Raw genomic sequence first — 20640 nt, 5'->3', positions numbered from 1 at the left:
GGTCAACCAAGATGTTCTGGGGTTTGATGTCCCTGTGCAGGACCCCGCAGCTGGTGCAGTGCCGCACGGCTTCCAGGACCTGGCGGAACAGCTCCCGCGCCACCTCCTCGGACAGGAACCTCCGTGCCCGAATGAAATGCTGGAGGTCCTGACACCGCTCCGGGCGCTCCAGCACCATCACGATGTCGTTGGAGAGCTCCACCCACTCCAGCAGCTGGACCACACCAGGGAAGCCAGTGGAGACCCTGTCCAGCAGCACGATCTCCAGCGGTGCGCTGGTGCCGTTGGGCTGTGGGAGGACCACGATGCCGTCAGTGGGGCTGAGGCCCTGCCAGGGGTGGGGAAGCGCTCACCCTGCCCGGGATGTTCTGCACCCTCCAGTGGCCGCACGCCCGCTCTCCCTTGAGGCGTCCTGGCGGATTCCACCCTGCCGGGCCTCGGCTCGTCCCCGCCCGGCACGCCCCGGCTTCTCCCGCTGGCCCCCGCTCACTCACCAGCTCTCCCCAGTGCCGGACGCGGTTCCGTGGCACCCTTTTGATGGCCACCTGCAAGGCAAGGGGAGCAGCGGGCTGAGCTCACCGCCCGCCCTGCCCAGCCCCATCCTCTTCCTCCTCCTCCGCCCTTCTCCTCCTCCTCCTGCACCCCCTCCTCCTGCGCCCGCCGCTCACCGGGGCGCCATCCGAAAGCCGCGTCGCCGCGAAGACAGTTCCGAAGTCGCCGCGCCCCAGCAGCGAACCCAGCCGGTACAGCTCCTGGAGGCCCTGCTGCGCCTTCCCTGCCGGAGAGACGCGGCTGTCAGCGCTCGGCCTGGGGCCAGGAACGGCCCCTGAGCGCCCCTCAACCACCCCAGGCCGGGCATCCCCAGGCGTTCGCTCCTGGGAAGGCGACACTGGCGGCTCGGGGCCGGCGGCCGCGCTGGCCAGCGGCGGAGCTCGGGCCGGGGAAGGCGCAGCGCAGGCGGCGGGAGCGGCCGCGCCGCGTGTGTCCGCGGGGCCCGGGAGGGGCCGGGGCCGGGCTCGGAACAGGCGGAGGCAAAGCGCGGCGATACTGTCCCTGGCCCAGGCACCGATCCCCGCCCAGCACCGCCATCGCCAGGACAGCCAGAGGCGGGCGGAGGCCAGAGCGCGGCGGGAGGCCCGGGGGCGGGGACGGGGCAGCCCCGCCCGGGGCCGGGGGCGGGCCGGGGGCATGGCCCGGCCCTGCAGGGGAGAGGGACACTGGGAGAGGAGGGGGACACCGGGACAGGGAGACTGGGAGCGGGTGTGGGACTGCAGGAGAGGGAGAGGAGAAGCAGGAGGGAGTCACAAGAGTAGCTTTTTTTGCTGCTGCTGCTGCCATTGCTGCCGCTGCTGCCGCTGCTGCCGCTGCTGCCGCTGCTGCCGCTGCAACTGAAGCTCCGGGGCCGTTTCTCCCCGGGGCCGTTTGTCCGTCGCCCGCTCAGCGCCACGCCGAGCCCCGCGCGCCCCGGGGTCAGCCCCTGAGCCTTCCAAACACGGGAACTTTGCCCCGTTGAGCCAAGACCCAGAGCCTTGACTCCTGCACTGTGGCAGAGCAATCCCCTTGGCTGCTGCTGTGCATTGTCCCTGTTGAGGGTCACACACTGTCAGAGAACATTCCTTGAATGCAGAATTCGTACCTGGCCCAAGCACTGCACTTGCGTCTCCAGCATTGCTTTCCAAGAAAAACGGGGGTAGGCAAATTGTGTGTAGCTCATGGTATTTTACAGCGTCCAAAACTTGCCAAGTCATGGATCTTAGAGGTGAGATCCATTTGTAGTTAATGAGATGGAGAAGTAGTGCAAAATGGAAAAGGGGAGCATAGAAATAAATAGAGAAAACCATCTTGGATTGGTTCTTTCCATTTTTGTTTCATTTTTTAAAAGCTGTTTCAGCTTTCCCAGAATCTTCTCCACAGTCCTGTCTGCTCTTTCCAAGAACCCTTCCTGGAGAACGAGCTGCAGCTTCTGTCACTAAATGTCCTACCAACGGCAGCAAGTTTGTGAAGGAAAATAAAAAATGGTTTTACAAATATATTACGGCAAAAGGAAGGCTAAAAACCGACCTTTGTTCTCTGCTGGATGTGGGAGGGAACTTAGGAACTGCAGATGAGGAGATGGCAGAAGTGCTTAATGCCTTCTTTGCCTCAGTCTTTAGTGGGAATATGGCTTGTCCTCAGGACAGCTGCCCTCCTGGGCTGGTAGATGGTGTCAGGGAATAGAATGGTGCCCCTGTTATCCAGGAGGAGGCAGCCAGAGAACTGCTGAGCCAAATGGATGTTCACAGATCTGTGGGCCCAAGTGGGATCCACCACAGGGTGATGAGGGAGCTGGCAGATGAGCTTGTGAAGCCGCTCTCCATCATTTACCAACAGTCCTGGCTCACTGGTGAGGTTCCGGAGGACCGGAAACTGGCCAATGTGACAGCCATTCACACAAAGGGTGGGAAGGAGGAACTGGTAATTAGAGGCCAGTTAGCCTGACCTCAGTACCCGGTAAGGTCACGGAGCAGTTTATATTGAGTGTCATCATGCAGCACCTACAGGACGGCCCGGGGATCAGAGCCAGCCAGCACGGGTTTAGGAGGGGCAGGTGTTGTTTGACCAACCTGCCTCTTCTATGAACAGGTGACCTGCGTGGTGGATGTGGGAGAGGCTTTGGATGTTGTCTGTTTGGACTTCAGCAAGGCCTTTGACACTGTCTCCCACAGCACACTCCTGGAAAAGCTGGCGGCCCACGGCTTGGACAGGAGCACTCTTTGCTGGGGAGGCAAAGGCAGAGGGTGGTGGGGAATGGCGCCGCATCCAGCTGGCAGCCGGTCACCAGTGGTGTTCCTCAGGGGTCTGTTCCTTGGGGCTCCTGGACTCAGCCCCAAATCCACCTGATAAAAAACCACCGAAATCCCTGCGGAGCTCTTGGTCTTCCTTCAGTTGTCTTCAAGTCTCCACGGCTTGTGCAGCTGCTTGGAATCAGTTCGGAATTCCCTTAAGGAGGAAGATATCAAAGCGCACCTCGTGATTTTTGGTTTTTTAATTGCAGGAGTATTTTTTTTATTTTTCATTTCATTGAAGAGTTGACTGAAGCGTTCTTTAGGTGATCTTGGTGCTGAATGTCTCCTTAGGAGTTCTGAGCACAGCGAAGAATGAGCCCCTTGCAGGCTGACCCTGTTTGGACAACCTGCTTCTCACCCAGCCTCACCACGTGTGACATCACCCACCGTGGACTGCACTCCCAAAACATAAAAGAAAATTCAGCATTTTTTTATAAAAACAAACTTATGTAAATAATAAAATTAGAAATTTAATTTTCAGTTTTATAATAACATTTTTCTATATTTTATTACCTAATTTTTATATTGACATTAAAAAATCAATATATTTTTAGCAACGAAGAAAGTTATTGGTCATTGGTTCTAAGTAACTGTCTTGGTAACACACTTCCCTTCATGAATTGATTGACCACTACTGGCTATTGATTTCTTCTTCTTCATGCTGATTTGCTCTATTTTTAGTCCTTTTGTCATCTTCTTTAGCATTTTCTCAGACAGGGTAAAAGGGGCAGCTTTGGGGTTCATGGAGACATTTCTGGGGCACATTTGGGGCAGGGAATTTGGAGAGAACTTGAGGGTCTGGAGGACACATTTGGGAAGCGGGGGGACACTTGGAGGGGCACTTAGGGATTCTGTCGGACAATTCGGGGTCCAGGGGGCACTTGGAGGTCAGGGAGGGGAAGCCGGGGCCCTTCGGGGTCCGGGCGGGCACCTGGGGGGCTCTGAGGGATCTCTCTGGGGCGCGGGGGATGATGGGAGTTGTAGGCGCGGGTAGAACAGGGTTGAACGGCGCCGCGGAGCATCACGGGAGGTCGAGGCGCAGCTCCAATGGCTGTCGGCGGGGCGCGGGGCATGATGGGAGATGGAGTCACGGCTGGAGTAGCGCTCCGAGTGCGCCGCGGAGCATGCTGGGAGCTGTAGTCCCGGAAGTGGCTCGAACGCGTCGTCTGGGGCTCCGGGAAGGCGCTTTGGGGACACTTTTGTGTCCGAGCCGCGATTTGAGGTCCTCGGGGGGAACGTGTACGGCTCGGGAGCACTTGCGGGGAGCTTGGGGAGCTGTAACCGAGCTCTCTAGGGCGCGGGGCGGGGCAGGAGTTTTTAGGCGCAGAACCGTGTTCCGAGGGGCTCCGAGGCCGGGGGGGATGATTGGAGATGAATTCCCTGAAGTCGCTCTAAGGGGAATCTGTGGGGTCGCAGCGTTCAAGGGATCCGGGGACGCTTTGGGGGCGGGGAATGGGCGCTGAGGGAACAGTTAGGGATCCTGGAGGGGCCGGGGGACACTTGTTTAGTTCAACGTGGTTTTTTGCTCATGAAACGTACGTATTGTATTTAAAACTTAATATTCCATAGGTATGGGTTCTACAGGCGTAGATATCAATTAGCCTAAGTGCAAAACCTAATATTCCATGTAAGAATGATGTTCTCTACTGTTAAAAGCAAAATGAACCAAAACAAACAAAAAGGAGAGGGTTAACAATTAATGAGAAAGGAACAGAAAAGGTTGTTATGCCACTGTAAACTTTCACTCTGAGTCTACATTTCAAATAATACAGGTGACCCATCTGAAGGAGAATTTCTCCTCAGGGGAAATGTCTTTCTAAAAGTTTCCTTTGTTGCCAGGAGCTGCCTCTGTGCCAGGAGCCCGGCCCAGCTCAGCAGCACAGAAACAGCACAAGGACTTGAACGACCCTCCCGTGGATTTGGTGTTTCCATTCAACTCTGTCCCTGAAAGAGTGTTCCAAAAACTTCTCAAGAGCTCAAAGGTAAATTAAAACACTGAAGTTTTTTGCAGTTTTAATGGGACACACAGAGAGACCCAATGGAGAAAGTGTCCCCAGGTTCCATCACTGCAGGCACTGGTGACAGGTGGGGACAGACAAGGCAAAGGTGTCTCTGGTGCTGAGCAAACCTGGATGTGTTCCATGAATCCAAAAGGCCAAGGCCTGAGCCCCGGCCCCTGGCAAGGCAGGGATCTGTGGGGCAGGGATCTGTGGGTCCGGGATCTGTGGGTCAGGGCTCAGCCGTGGGTCTCAGATCCGTGGGTCAGGGCTCAGCCGTGGGGCTCACCGTGGCAGGGGTTGCTCAGGAGGTCACTCGGGGGCGCCGGATCCTGTGGGGCGGCTCCAGCGGCTCCTGTGGGGCAGAGACGGGGGTGGGACAATCTGTGGGGCAGGAGCCATCTGTGGGGCGGGGATGGGATCTGTGGGGCGGGGTTTGGGATTCGGGATCTATGGGGCAGAGCGGGGATCCCTCAAAATTCCCACAAAAATCCCCAAATTTCCCAAAAACTCCAAATTTGCCCCCCAAAAAATTCCAATTTTTTTCCTCGAAAAAATTCCCAAAATTTTCCCTTATTTTTCCCAATTTTTTCCCAATTTTTCCCCATTTTTCCCAATTTTTTCCCAATTTTTCCCCATTTTTCCCAATTTTTTCCCAATTTTTCCCCATTTTTCTCAATTTTTCCCAATTTTTTATAATATTCCGAAAGTTTCCCACAGAATCCTCAAAAAATTCCCCCAAAATTCGCCAAAATTTTCCGCAAAATTTCCCAAATCTTTCAAATCCCCCCAAATGTTCCCATTTTTTTTCCCAATTTTCCCAAATTTTGGGGGCTTTCCCCCAAATTTTCCCCAAAAATCCCCTTAAAAACGACCCCAAACCATCAAAAAATCCCAAAATTTTCCTGATTTTCCCCCAAAATCACCTAAAAATTCCCCCCAAAATCCCCAAATTCCCAATTTTCACTCCAAATCTCCCAAAATTTCCCCAAAATTCTCCCAGATTTTCCAAATCCTCCATTTTCCCCCCAGAATTCCCCTAAAAACGACCCCAAAAATCCCAAATTTCCCCCAAATTCTCGAATTTTCACCCCAAATTTCGGGTTTTTTCCCCCAAAACTTTCCAACCTCGAGGGCCACCAGTGGGCGCTCTGCAGGGAGAGAATTTGGCGGATTTTGGGAAAATTTGGGGGAATTTTGGAGAGTTTTGAAGGAATTTTGGGAGAATTTTGATGATTTGGGGTCATTTTGGGGCAAATTTGGGGGAATTTTTTGGGAAATTTGGTAGAATTTGGGGGAAAATTTGGGTAATTTGGAAAAAATTGGGGGAATTTTGGGGATTTTGGGAAAATTCAGGGGATTTGGGGGGAAATTTTGGGGGATTTTGGGAGGAATTTGGGAAAAAATTTGGGACTTTTGGGGGGAAATTTGGTTTTTTTTTCTGGAAATTTGGGGGTTATTTGGGGGAACTTTGGGAAAATTTGGGAATTTTAGGGGGAAATCCGGGGGATTCGGAGGAATTCAAAGAAGGAATGGTGAAATCCTGGGAATTTTTGGACCATTTTGGGTCATATCGGGGGAAATTTTGGGTGATTTGGGAGGGAAATTTTGGGAATTTGGGGGAATTTTTGCAGAAATTTTGGGATTTTTTTTAGATTTTGGTGAAATTTGGGAGAATTTGGAGGATTTTTGAAAAAAATTTTGATAATTTTGGGGAATTTGGGGGGATTTTTGACAAAATTTTGGGAATTTTTTTTGGATTTTGGTAAAATTTGGGGAATTTTTGAGGAAATTTTGGGAATTTTTGTGGGCTGTTTTTGGGGGGAATTTCGGGAGAATTTTGGTCGATTTTGGGGGGATTTGGGGACAATTTTGGGGGAGATATTTGTGGAATTTTGAAGAATTTTGGGGGATTTTTGAAGAAATTTTGGGAATATTTTGTGACTTTTGAGGAAATTTTGGGAATTTTTTTACATTTTGGGGAAATTTGAGGGGAATTTTGGGGATTTTTGGGGAAATTTGGGGCGGATTTTTTGGGGGGGAAATTCGGGACAATTTTGGGGTCATTTGGGGCCTCGGTGTATCCCGTCATGCCCCACGCCGCTTTGCGCCTCGGTGTATCTCGTCATTCCCCGTGGTGCCCCTTTGCGCCTCGGTGTATCCCGTCATGCCCTGCGGCGCCACTTTGCGCCTCGGTGTATCCCATCGTGCCCCGCGGTGCCGCTTTGCGCCTCGGTGTATCCCGTCATGCCCCGCGCCGAATTACACCTCGGTGTATCCCGTCATGCCCTGCGGCGGCGCTTTGCACCTCGGTGTATCCCGTCATGCCCCGCGGTGCCGCTTTGCGCCTCGGCGTATCCCGTCATGCCCTGCGGCGCCGCTTTGCGCCTCGGTGTATCCCGTCATGCCCCGCGCCGCTTTGCACCTCGGTGTATCCCGTCATGCCCTGCGGCACTCTGTGCCTCGGTGTATCCCGTCATTCCCTGCAGTGCCACTTTGCGCCTCGGTGTATCCCGTCATGCCCCGCGGTGCCGCTTTGCGCCTCGGTGTATCCCGTCATGCCCTGCGGTGCCACTTTGCGCCTCGGTGTATCCCGTCATGCCCCGCGGTGCCGCTTTGCGCCTCGATGTATCCCGTCATGCCCTGCGGCACTCTGTGCCTCGGTGTATCCCGTCATTCCCTGCAGTGCCACTTTGCGCCTCGGTGTATCCCGTCATGCCCTGCGCCGCTCTGTGCCTCGGTTTATCCCATCATTCCCCCGGCGCCGCTTTGCTCCTCGGTGTACAATTGACGTCACCCGCATTTATTTCGCCTCTCATTTGCATAAATTTACATAAGGCTGGCGCATCAGTGAGGTGGGTGGGGTCAGAGCCACGCCCAGGCCCCTCCCAGTACAAACCAGCAACTCCCAGTCCCTGTGGTAAGTGATGTCATTCGCGTTTATTTGTGCTCTCATTTACATAAATTTGCATCTCGGCGCGGTGGGCGGGGTCAGAGCCGCGTTGGCCCCTCCCACTCCCTCCCAGTACAACCCAGTAACCCCCAGGCCCCGCCCAGTTTGTCCCGCCCTTGTCGCTCCATATAAGGGAAGGGGGTGTGGCCTGACAAAGGGCGTGGTCGTTCACCTGTGGGGGGAGGGGCAAAGGTTACACCACGCCCAGAAACCCTAAAACAAGTTTAAACCAGAATAAACCAGTAACCCCCAAACCCACTCCCAGTCCATCCCAGTATAAACCAGTGACCCCAAACCCACTCCCAGTCCATCCCAGTATAAACCAGTGACCCCAAACCCAGTCCCAGTCCATCCCAGTATAAACCAGTGACCCCCAGTCCCCGTCCCAGTGCCCTCACCTGTCCGTACTGGTTTGAACTGGGATCTCTCGATGCTCGGTGGCCTCCAGGGAGCGGCTCAGGGCCAGGGCCCGGCGCTGGGGGATACTGGGAGTTACTGGTTTATACTGGTTTCTACTGGTTTGTACTGGGTTATACTGGTTTGTACTGGTTTGGGGGTTTTCCTTACTGGTTTGTACTGGGACAGGGTTTAGGGGTCACTGGGATGAAGTGGGATGAACTGGGAAGGGATTTGAGGTGACTGGTTTGTACTGGTTTATACTGGTTTGGGGTTTTTCTTTACTGGTTTGTACTGGGAGGGGGTTTGGGGTTTTTTTGGGATTTTTGGGGAGAATTTTGGGGATTTTGGGGCATCAAAAATCCCAATTTTCAGTCGGAATTTTGGGTGAATTTGGGGGATTTTGGGGCTTTAAAAATCCAAATTTTTAGTGGGAATTTTGGGGTGAATTTTGGGGGTTTTGGGACTTCAAAAATTCCAATTTTTGGGTGAATTTTGGGGATTTTGGGGCTCCTAAAAATTCCAATTTTTAGTGGGAATTTTGGGGTCATTTTTGGGGATTTGGGGCCTCCAAAAATCTCAATTTTAGTGAGAATTTTGGGGGATTTTGGGTGGGAATTTTGGGGTGAATTTGGGTAATTTTGGGGCTTCAAAAATCCCATTTTTCAATCAGAACTTTGGGGTCATTTTTGGGGATTTTGGGGCTCTGAAATCCTGATTTTTGGGGCGAATTTTTAGGTCAATTTTTGGGATTTTGGGGCTCTGAAATCCCGATTTTTAATGGGAATTTTTGGGGTCATTTTTGGGGCATTTTGGGTGAATTTTGGGGGATTTTGGGGCTCTAAAAGTTCCAATTTTTAGTGGGAATTTTGGGGTGAATTTAGGGGATTTTGGGTGGAAATTTTGGGGTGAATTTAGGGGATTTTGGGACTTTAAAAATTCCAATTTTTGGGTGAATTTTTGGGATTTTGGGGGCTCTAAAAATCCCAATTTTTAGTGGGAATTTTGGGGTTTTTTGAGGGATTTTAGGTGGGAATTTTGGGGGGAATTTTGGGGATTTTGGGGCTTTAAAAATTTCCACTTTCAGCAGGAAATTTTGGGGTGAATTTTGGGGATTTTTGGGCTCTAAAAAATCTCAATTTTAGTGGGAATTTTGGGTGGGAATTTTGGGGTGATTTTGAGGGATTTTGGGGCTTAAAAAAATCTCAGTTTTCAGTCGGGATTTTGGAGTCATTTTTTGGGATTTTGGGGCTCTGAAATCTCGATTTTTAGTGGGAATTTTTTGGGGTCATTTTTGGGGCATTTTGGGTGAATTGTGGGGGATTTTGGGGCTCTAAAAGTTTCTATTTTCTATTCCTATTCCTATTACTCTTGGGTCTCACACTGCCGTCTTTGGCTCGTCTGCCGTGCCCTCAGCGCTACAACAACGCTGCTACCTAGAGCCGCCGCTTTGCCTGACTTAACGTCTGTGCTGCGGCAGTCCCTTGGGGTGTTGGATTAACATTTTCAGCTGCAGCAGTCTCATTGCAGTTTGGGTCTTTTCTGGACGGTAGCAACAGACTCCCTTGCACTCCTGTGCAGGGCTCGTTGCTGTACCTTCTAGACAGATCTGTAATGCATACATGTTGAAGAAACACACTGTCTTCCGTATGAAGTGCCAGGAGTTAAAATGAGTCTAGATCCGTGAAAGATGGAAACCTTTAGAATTCACTAACTCAATTTCTCAAAGCATTTGTGACCATGTTGGGCTTTGCGTGGTGACCACGAGCACATGAAAGTGTATAGCAGTTTCAGAACATCATGTATACTTGCCTAATTTTTGTTCTACAGACTGAACCATCCCAATGTGGTGGCTGCCCACGATGTCCCTGAAGAGATGCAGAAGCTCGCACCAAATGACTTGCCATTGTTGGCCATGGAGTACTGCCAAGGTGGAGACCTCCGCAAGGTGGGGTCCCTAGAATGGTAACCTAGGAATGGATCACCTTCTGATCTGATCCTAGGTTTTCTACTGAAGTTTTCCCTTCAAACCTTTGCTTTCATACCCTGATGTTTCCTATTTCTAGTCATGGCATCAACAAGTGTTGGTGGCTTGGTCCTTGGTATTATGTTCAGCTTTTGAAGACTTAAGTGCTTTGTATTTTTTTAGGTGCAAGTGACACTGTGAGGAGTTTGCACACAGAGAATGAGGGCAAGTGTAGGGGACGTGCAACAGTATTTGAGTATGGCCAAGACCATTGTAGGGTAGGTGCATCTGTAGGCTGTACCCTTCCTGAAAGTGATGAACTCTTGTCTGTCATAGGAAGAGATAACACATGGTAGTTCTAATCCTAAGGCTTTTCTGACCTTTGCTATAATCTGCCCATAGCTAAAACACAGACCTTAGGCCTCAGATTGGAGTTGATAGTGTCAGGCAAAGAGGGATGGAACAAATAGGAGGATGAAAACGGGATGACAGTGACTTCTTTCATCTTCTTTCCCATGCAATCAAACCAAGGCACAAAGCTGTAATTGCTGCTACTGCAGGTCACAGTCCATAGAGTTTTGTGCTTCTGGAGAATTTAATTGCTGTTGCTGAAACTTCTTGCATCCCTGAGAATTTGTGGAACTCTGGAGTTCATTCGGGATAGAGAAGGGAAAGACTACATTCTGTGTTCCTTACTTGCAGTACCTGGACCAGCTGGAGAATTGCTGTGGCTTGCGGGAAGAAGCTATTCTTATCTTGTTATCTGACATTGGTAAGTGGTGGCAGTACCTTCAGTTGTCTGAACTATGGAAACCCTTTTAGTCCTGAGTCCACTCTCCAGATATACAGTAGTGACCTTAGTGACTCCATTTCAGACTGACCTTTTATGATCTTGATCATCTCCCAAAAGTGTTGGGAGTCCGGGGAGGTTCTTGCCTACTGGAAGCTAGCCAGCATTACTACAGTTTACAGGAAGGATGTGAGGGAACATCCAGAGAGAGAACTCAATTTGTGTCCAGAGTTCTATGGTGCTGACTTTACCCCTTACACTCAGCGTTTCGTTGTATGTTTGATTGTACAAGGTCTGATGTGAAAGCCATGCTTATTACTAGATAGAGTAGATGAATCCTTACTGAGCTCATGCTAGGTACTGTTACTTAGCTCTAACAACTGGCTTTTTCTGTCTCAGCTTCTGCTCTCAGATACCTTCATGAGAACAGGATCATCCATAGAGACTTGAAGCCAGAGAACATTGTGCTGCAGCAAGGAGAGCAAAGGGTAAGCAGGAAGCCGTCGTCTCTACCTGCACAGACAAGTAAACTTACAAGGAACCTGCATGTGCTTCATGCAGTTACATGGTCCCTCTGCAAGAGCACTCAGCCCAGGATAACACCTGTCTCAGGTCACTGTCACATAGTATTCTGTGTGCAGCTGAGGTGAGACGTTGTATTAGACGTCTGTTAACACCTGACATTTTGACTTTCAACTATTAAGGAAAGAAGCAGACTGTCCTGATTGACCAAAGATCGGAAGGAGCTAGAGGCGTAACTGCTAAGTGTGCTACAACACCTTCAAATTCATTGTGGTTTTAGAAATCTACAGTAGCCTCCCATTTCTGCTTCTATCTCTTCACTGGCACCTTTCCTGCATAGCTTTGAAGAGCCAGACCTTTTCTTTCTGCTGTATGATGTGCTTTTAACAGGACTTCAGTCTGGCATTCTTATTCTCTGTTGTGTGTTTCAGTTAATACACAAAATCATTGACCTTGGTTATGCTAAGGAGTTGGATCAGGGGAGCCTGTGCACATCCTTTGTTGGGACTCTGCAGTACTTGGTAAGAAAGGAATTCAGCTAGAAGAGCAGCTACTGCTTTCTAGTGGGATAGAATTAACTGTTACCAAGCTTTGGGCTGGGATTAGGTACTTGCACGGTATGGGGTGCATTTGTGGTGCTGAAGCTAGCAAAGGTGACTGCTTTTTTGCTGACACTGGGTTTTGCTGAGACTGGCTTTTGTGCTACCTGCATCTGTTATAAATAAGCAGGAGTGCCAGTAACCTATGCTACTCACTCCAGGAGGGTCTTAAAGCACGTGAGAGGCAGTGTTCGGTAATGTCTTTAATTATTTGTACAAATGTTAATGAGATGTTAAGGGACAGAGAAAGCTAAGAGCTTTCTGGCCAAAGCCATCTGGCTTTGTCTCATGCGTGTAAACTGTATCAGGCCCCAGAGCTGCTGGAACAGCAGAAGTATAGGGTGACAGTGGATTCCTGGAGCTTTGGCACGCTTGCCTTTGAGTGCATTACAGGCTTCCGACCATTCCTACCCAACTGGCAGCCAGTGCAATGGTGAGTGAACCGTGGCTGGGTGGTAAGTGGGCATGATGTGACTTTCCTGTTTACAGGAAGCAGAAGTGTGGTCCCTTGATTCTGAGGATAATATCCCTATGTTTCTTGCCCTTTTGGAAAGTGACCCCTTTCACAGGGGCTTGACTCACCTGAGCAAGTTCAGCATTCCTGATCCTTGCTCTATGGGATAAGGGCTGACTCCCGCAGGGCAGGTAACAGAAACCAAAGTGGCATCTGTATTATATGTCAAGAGTAGCTTTTAAGAGCCTACTAGCATGCAGGCTGGGAAAGGCGGGCAATTTTTTCACCATTGTACTCGCTCACATTAGGCATGCAAAAGTGCGTCAGAAGAGTGAGCTGGATATTGTTGTTTCAGAAGACTTATCCGGAGAAGTCAAGTTTTCTAGCAGTTTGCCCTGCCCCAACAATCTAAACAGGTGAGTACTAGAAATTGCTGTGCTGAGATAAACTGATTCTTCTGCAAAAGGACCAAGTTTGTGTTGTATGCCTTACTGTGTTAATCTGTGAATACACTGAGTGCGTGACACAGGCAGTACTACTGTCGCTTGTCAGACTTGTGTAGTCTTGGTTTCTGCCTTCTAAACGCTGCGTTTGTGATGGGGAGAGGTGGAGTGCTGGAGGGAGAAGGAGGGGGACAGTTCTGTCAGTCCTCCCACACAGAACAAGCCGTATCGTTACTGCCAATGCACTTTTACCTTTTCTGATCTCCTGGTTTTTGTTGCTCAGTGTTTTGTCTGGGAGGCTGGAGAAATGGCCGCAACTCATGTTAATGTGGCACCCACGTCAGAGAGGTACAGATCCTACCTATGGACCCAATGGGTGTTTCAAAGCATTGGATGGCATTTTGAACTTGAAGGTAAGCAATATGTCTGTATTAGCCTAAAAAGTTTTCCAGAGAGCAGTTTCCTGAGCCTCTGAATCCTAGACTTAGGAGGAAGAGTGAGGCAGAAACTCATAGAACTGTCTCCTGACCGTTAGTGACAGGTGCTTTCCTCTTGCTTCTTTGAGGACAAATACTCCCTGAGCTTGTTGGGAGTAGTGAAGAGCTTCTGTGCATGCTTGGTTCCATATTCTGATAGAGGATTCTACAGGTATTTAACTGCCATGTTTAACTGCCATATTTAACTCTCTTCCACTTGATGGAGGACAAGAACTTTGCCATAATGTTAGGAAGTAGCTGTAAAGTGACTTCTTGATTCTGACAAGTGCTTTGAACAGTTTCTTGGTGGTCATTTTTTCGGTCCCTCAATCTCTGCTCTAAGATGACCAATGTATCTTCAGCCTTTCTCATGCCATGCTACTCTTCTTGTAGTTGCTTCACGTTTTGAACATGGTTACGGGAACTGTGCACACCTACCCTGTGACAGAGGAAGAGACTCTGCAGAATGTGAAGGCCAGGATTCAGTCAGATACAGGAATTCCAGAACAGGACCAGGAACTAGTGCAGGAAGCAGGACTTGAATTGTTTTCTCAGAAGTTGGTCACTAAACATACAGCTGATGGCAAAGTGAGTCTCGGTATTTCCTTTCTTGAGTTTGAGTGAATCAGAAGTCACTGCACTCGCTTTGGGATCACAGCACTCCCTGCTGTTGTGGCATGCTTTTGTCATGGTAACCTCACAGACCTAACAGCCACTGTAGCGTAGGCAGCCTGTTGCCTTTGGTGCTCTGTGTTTGGTTGAGGAGGACTCTTCTGTTTGTGGTGTTGCCAAGGCTTGCTCTTCCCAAGAAAACCTGGTTGGGTCTTTTGTCTTCTGCAGGTGAATGATACTGCAGCAGCAGACACAGACCTTCTCTTCCTCTTTGATAACAAGAAAGTTTCCTGAGGCTCAGGTGGCCTTGCGTCCTCATCCAGAAAGTGTTGGCTGCATCCGTAAGGACTCCTCTGGCATGAATATGAAGGGCGGGCCGGGGTCAGTGTTGAGAGGGGCGTCTGTGTTTTGTGGTCTGTATCATGCACAAAGAGTAGAGGGAGCTTTTGCGTTTTGGGACTGAAGAAGCGGTAAAATGGACTGTCATTCATTCAGTTTATCAGAATAACTAAAAAAGGGAGGTGTTTGATTATGACATGCTAGGGGAGCTGCACAGGGGTTATCCAGCTCTAGGCTTTGCAGGCAGTAACATGCCCCTCAAAGGAGCAGTGTTTTGGTCTGTTTTGTGATAACACAGTATTCCTGCTTCACGCTGATATGTCCATTTCCCTTTCTCCCACCTCCTTTGTTTTCAGTTCAGGATCCAAAGAAGAATCTCCACTTTTTCCAGTTGCGGGAAGTGTGGGGTCAGATCTGGCAGACGATGCGGATGCTGAAAGAGGACTGTAATCGGCTTCAGCAGGGGCAGCGAGCAGCCATGTACGGTGGCCGTTTCTCCACAATACTTATCTCTGTCTTTGTGCGCTGGTGGAAGGGAAGACAGAAATGGGACCCTGTTGGAATGGGGAAGCCCGTGATTGGAGCTGTATGCAATTCATGAAAAGTGGAGAGTTAGCCCTTTGGCACAACTGCATTTGTCCTCAGCGCTATCTCAAGTATCTGTTTTGGATGTAAATGAAAGCCTGGTGGATTTCTACTTTCAGAGGCTAATAGGACCTTCTTGTCCTTGCAGGATGAATCTGTTGCGTTACAATAGTACCCTCTGGAAGATGAAGAATTCTATGGCCTCCCTTTCTCAGCAGCTGGAAGCAAAGCTGGACTTCTTTAAAACAAGCATCCAAATTGACCTGGAAAAGTATAAAGAGCAGATTGAGTTTGGAATTAGTGAGTATAGCATCTGGAAAACGGGTCTTTTCATGACTCTTATCCTCACAAAAACACCTGCCTCTTTCTCTGTGAACCTGAGAAAGCCAGTCACTCTTCTTTGATTCCTGTAGCTTCTGAGAAGCTGCTGTTTGTCTGGAAAGGGATGGAGCAAGCTGTGGAACTTTGTGGGAGGGTATGTTTCTAAATCTAACTGCTAGTCATAAAGAGGTTTGTTTTTGTTATCTCTCCCCTCCTCCCCCTTTAGCTTCATTGTCCCTGCCTTAAATAGAAGCCCCTTGTATCTGCCCTGATGTCAGATTTCACATTGCCTTGGTTTGTGTGGCACAATTTTTGTCCATTATTAGTACTACATGAAGCTCGTTCTGTTGTAAGGCTTAGGGGGAAACGGGAGATCTTGGCGAAGCCCCAGAAACCTCTTGGAATTTCCTTGAATTGAAACGACTCATTTGTCTTTGGCCAAGGCTGCTGTTTGCATCTTGTTGGTTTGTTTAGAATTAAGAATGAGAAAGGAAGAACCAGTGTGAGTGTGTGTGGTAGTGTCTCTAGGTATGAGACTGTTGTGTTGCTTATGTTCTACCCTGCTTTCAGGAAGATGATGTGGAGCAGGTAGTGAAGAGGATGATGGCCCTGCAGACAGACATCGTGGACCTGCAGAGAAGCCCGCTAGGTCGTAAACAAGGAGGAACACTGGAGGATTTGTGAGTTGAACTACCTTGAGCTTCAGATGCAGGAGTGTTTCTGGCTAAGCTTACTCACTAGAGGACAGTGAAAGGGCTGTTTCTTCCACCCAAATTGTGGGGGACTGGGAGCACTTTAACACTAAAGATGTTTTTTGACTCATCTGTCATTGTTCTGAAATGGCAGACAGGTATAGAAAAGATTTGAGTTCTCAAACTATTTGTTCCATGTTTTGGTTCTTTGGAAATCCTTTTCTTTCCTGCTTTTTTCTTCTAGAGAAGAACAAGCCAGAGAGCTGTACCGAAGACTCAGAGAGAAGCCAAGAGGTAAAAGATGCTTTAGCTCGAGGTCAGCTTGCTTTGTGTGTAACTTTGGAGGTGTAGTAACGATCATTGAGAAAACTAGCTGACTTCTAGGCCTGCCCAGACACTAGCAGCACATGGGCTCTCCTGGATTGCCTTTTCTCGAGAGGGAAGTCAGGGAGTCAGTTTCACACTAGGCCAGCCTTCCTTTCTTGGTGCTTTGTGAGCTGTTCTCGAAACTCCTCTGGAGCTCTTCTCAGAGCAGGCTGTTGCCACAAGCAACAACCAACCTTTCTGGGTAGAAAGGATGAAAGACACAACTGTTCCTTTGATACAGTCCCAACTCTCCTTTTCAAGTTCTTTAAATTTTGAAGAAGGTGGCTAAAATTCAGTGTAATTCATCCCACTCAAACTTGCATATCCTGAACTTTGGCTGTTTCAGGATTAAAGCAGTAGTGGAAATGAGCCGCTAAGAATCTTCTCACTCTGTCCTATAAACCGACCTTTCTGTGTAATATTGGCTCTCATTCCAGATCAGAGGACAGGCGGTGACAGCCAGGAAATAGTACGACTGCTTCTACAGGCAATCCAGACCTTTGGAAAAAAAGTTTGAGTCATTTATGCTCAGCTCAGGTGAGCTTTGTACATTTTATTCAGAGTTGAGAGAAGGTATTTTCTCTTCCAGCAAGAGAAGGTTTAAAACTCATTGCATATGGCTCATGAGATCTTGCAGTGTTAACAGAAAATCATTAACTTCAGAACTGTTCTCCTACTGCAGTGGCCCATGTGTGATCTGATTAGTTTTTATTTTTTTAATAGTAAAACTGTAGTTTGCAAACAGAAGGCATTGGAATTGTTCCCCAGAGTGGAGAAAGTGATGAATCTGATGAGTGAAGATGAGGAAACAGTTGTTAGGCTTCAGGAGAAACGACAGAAAGAACTGTGGAACTTGCTGAAAATTGCTTGTGTAAGTAAAATAAGAACTCCCCTTTAACCTGAGAATATGGTTTGTAGCACAGGCTACTGAAACAATAGTAAATTGAGTGTATCCTATGGTTCTTTTCTTTATTTTGAATCAGTATGAAAGCCAAGTTCCAGGTTGTCTCATATTCCCGGCTGCTGAAAACTAGTGGGAACAATTGCACTCTGAATATTCTGTGTTTTCTTCAGAGTAAAGTGCGTGGTCCTGTTACTGGCAGTCCAGAGAGCGTGAACACATCCCGTCTTGGTAGCTCAGGTCAACTGCTGCTGCAAGTCCCTTCTGGAACATTCAATTTATCAGAATCTGTAAGAAAAAGGTGAGGCAAAGTCTGGAGTTCTTCGGCTGCTAATGCCACCACTACAAAGCTAGTCTTCCTGCTTTGTGAAATAATGGCCCACAGGGTTTCTCATATTTTACACTTTGTGTTCAGCTTGCTTTGTCAGCAGCCTTAGTTTACTTGGTAGTTAAGACTTCCTGGGGCTTTCAGATCTTCCATATGAAAATTGGGTATCATGTATGGCTTCACTTCCCCCAGCCTCAGTAACAAAAGTGGTTTTTTGGTTTTCTTCCTTTAATCTGAGATGGTTGGGCTCACTTGGAAGTACACTGCCAGCAAGAACTGTTGAAGTATTGTCATGTAAGGTCACAGTAGCTGAGCTGTGTCATTGAGACTGCTGCATGCGTAGTTCCGGCTTGCTTAAATGAACTGGGTTACCACTTGGAATGAAAGACCTTGGTTTGTTTCTTTGCCTGTTGCCCCATCCTTAAGTTTATAGGCTTCTCAGCTTTTCCTCTAGCAACAGTGGTTCCACCTAATAAGAACCCAGATCCATCTTGGAATACATTTCCTTTCCCCCATTTAGTAAATCAGGGGCTGCCACCAACTTTTCAAGTTGCAGTATGAATTACAAGCCTATGACCTGACTAACTTCAGTGTTCTGCAGCGTATCTGCCAGAAGTATTTCTTGATGACAGAGGCAGCATCTCTTTAAACTGCCACAGAAATTAATAGTGTAATAATTGCCCCTTTCAGTGAGGAGCTGCTGCTGGAATCTCGGGAACTTTGTAGCCAACTAGAAAATGTGATGCGTGACACAATGAAGGATCAAGAGCAGAGTTTCTTGGTAATGTATTCACTCTTCTGTAAATGGACTAAGGAAGTGCCTGGCTTCGAAGTTCTGAATGTGCAACTTTGCCACCACTAACACAGCTAAGTGAAATCTGCATTTTACTCATGGCCAAGGGGGAGAGTAGGAGATGCACAGAGATAGGAAGCACCGGTTCCCTCATAATCTGCCGCCTGACTTACTCTGCTTGCCAAAACTGGGAGCCACATGCTGGGAACTTGCTGCGCTAAACAGTAAAGGATGGGGCAAAGCACTTGGCTGTTGTACAAAACTACTGCAAAACTGCACACAAATTTGGGATGAGCGGGTGTCAGGGATCCTTAATTTAACAATGCAGAATATTGAAGAGAGAGTAAAATACTGGAGAGTGCAAATAGGTTGTTTCCTTAACAGCAGTCACGTGGCTCATCATGAAATTGACCAACTTGTTCCCAGTAAATTTTTTATAACTCTTAGCACACTTTACCTTTATTTTAGAAAAAGCTCAACTGTAGCCTGGTGTTGAATTTCATTTATTCTTTCGGCTCTAGACTGGAGCTGGCTGCAGCTTCAGGTAGAACAAACAATCCAGAACAAACCCAGATGTAGAATCACTCTGGTTGCCTCTGAAGCCATGCTGCTTTGGGAAGCCAACTGTGAAAAGCTGCTGCCTCTGAGAAGGGAATATCAACTGCCTTCTACTGTCACCAACTGCTTATGTGATACATATGGCTTAGCTTTTAGTATCCACTTCTCAGACACTTTTTCACAAAGATACACTAGGGAATGCCTGTTCTAACTGCTTGGAGAATGTTCTTAATTGTGCCTTAAGACAGCAGATCTCTGTCCTGATACGTCTTCCCTTGGGCATCGCCTGTGGCTGTTTTGCTGCATTTTAGGCTTTCTAATGAACAATGGACAAGGTATACCCAGTCACTGGTAGATGTCACCTTCCTAATGAACTGTGGACTTAATTGCTTAACTTTGCTGATTTGCACTTTTTTTCTTTAAGTGTAATGGTTGTACTTACCTAATACTTGTTTCCTGTATGGGAACAAAATTATCTAAAACATGTAAACTTTTGGTTTGCTCTTGTTGATGCGCTCAATAACACTATAATGGAAAAAGCTGCTTTCACTGTGCAGGTCTCTAAAACGTGAGAGGTGTAAGAATGTTAGCCTAGAAACCAAAGAAGGAAATCTTCAGTGTGCAGGTATCGTGTAACAAAGCATTTGCAGATTATCTATTAACCATGCTTAAAGTTGCATGAAAAGATGAAAAAAAGACCAAAAACCCCAGCTGGATGGAACCTTGGTGAGAGTCAACACACACCAACCTTGTGTTCTGACTGTGACCAATTTATTTCATTCTGTTCTAACCCCAAATTTCCACTACAACACAGAGACCTCCTTTTATAAAAGGCTGTGAAGTATAGGACATGCAAAATGCAATACAATAATGGGGAGAGGTTGGATTTTCTTTTGGTTTTTTTGGAACAGATTTAAAATACAGGAAACTGAAATGTGGCACAAACATCACAACTTCCATGCATGCCTTCAAGTGTCTTCCTTTGTTGTGCTGCCACACTCTGGACTTCAGCAGTGGGTTAAAGTCATTCTTGGGCAGAGTAGAAAGTTCACACTTCTTCAAATTTTTGAGTAATATTAAGGCTGAAATGCACCGGGTACACTTTTCCTTCATCTTCCAGAGCACCACCAGTTGTTTTACTTAAAGCTGTGTTAGGCTTCCAGCTCAAATCCCAGCTCAATTTTGTGACCTCCAGCACTGAAATTCTTGCCATCAATCAAGCCTGAGAGGGTCAGCTTTATACCTACAAAAGCAAGTCACGAGAACCATCATGCACTGACATCCCAGTACAGTGCTCTTCCTCAGGTCCTTGACCTCACTAATGTGGCTTAGTTGCCACAGGAACTTGCATCCATAGACATCCTTTAGTTCTCTGAGTCTGCGTAGACTTCTAGCTCCTTTGTTCATCTAGTCTGTTCTTAAGATGACAGTGAATTAAACCATAGTGTAGTACTTAACACCATTTGCTGCTACCAGTGAGAACTGCGTACCAGGTCGAAGGGCATGAGTGTAACCAATTCCAATGAGGCTGGCATTGTTCACTTTAGCCTATAGGAAAAAAAAAATCACAGTATTTATAAACTGTGTAAGTATTCATACAGAAGTATCCCAGTCCCCTGAGAAGGTGGCCTATGCATTAACACTCTTGAGCTACTTGGAGACCAACCTCTCTTAGAAGCATGTTCCAATCTTTTCCTTTTCTCAGGAGTTTTCAGCTTAAGCAA

At 48.0% G+C, this 20640-nt stretch overlaps 1 pseudogene; it reads left to right on the top strand.

Annotated features, from left to right (window-relative positions):
* Window positions 1–4277: 4277 nt before the first annotated feature.
* Window positions 4278–18813, top strand: LOC136303588 (inhibitor of nuclear factor kappa-B kinase subunit beta-like; annotated as a pseudogene).
* The last annotated feature ends 1827 nt before the right edge of the window (window positions 18814–20640 follow it).

This window comes from Chamaea fasciata, unplaced genomic scaffold (genome assembly GCF_029207755.1).
Source record: "Chamaea fasciata isolate MVZ Bird 193981 ecotype frontalis unplaced genomic scaffold, bChaFas1.0.hap1 SCAF_38, whole genome shotgun sequence".
Classification (NCBI taxonomy): Eukaryota; Metazoa; Chordata; class Aves; order Passeriformes; family Sylviidae; genus Chamaea; species Chamaea fasciata.
This window is presented reverse-complemented; position numbering and strand designations above follow the sequence as displayed.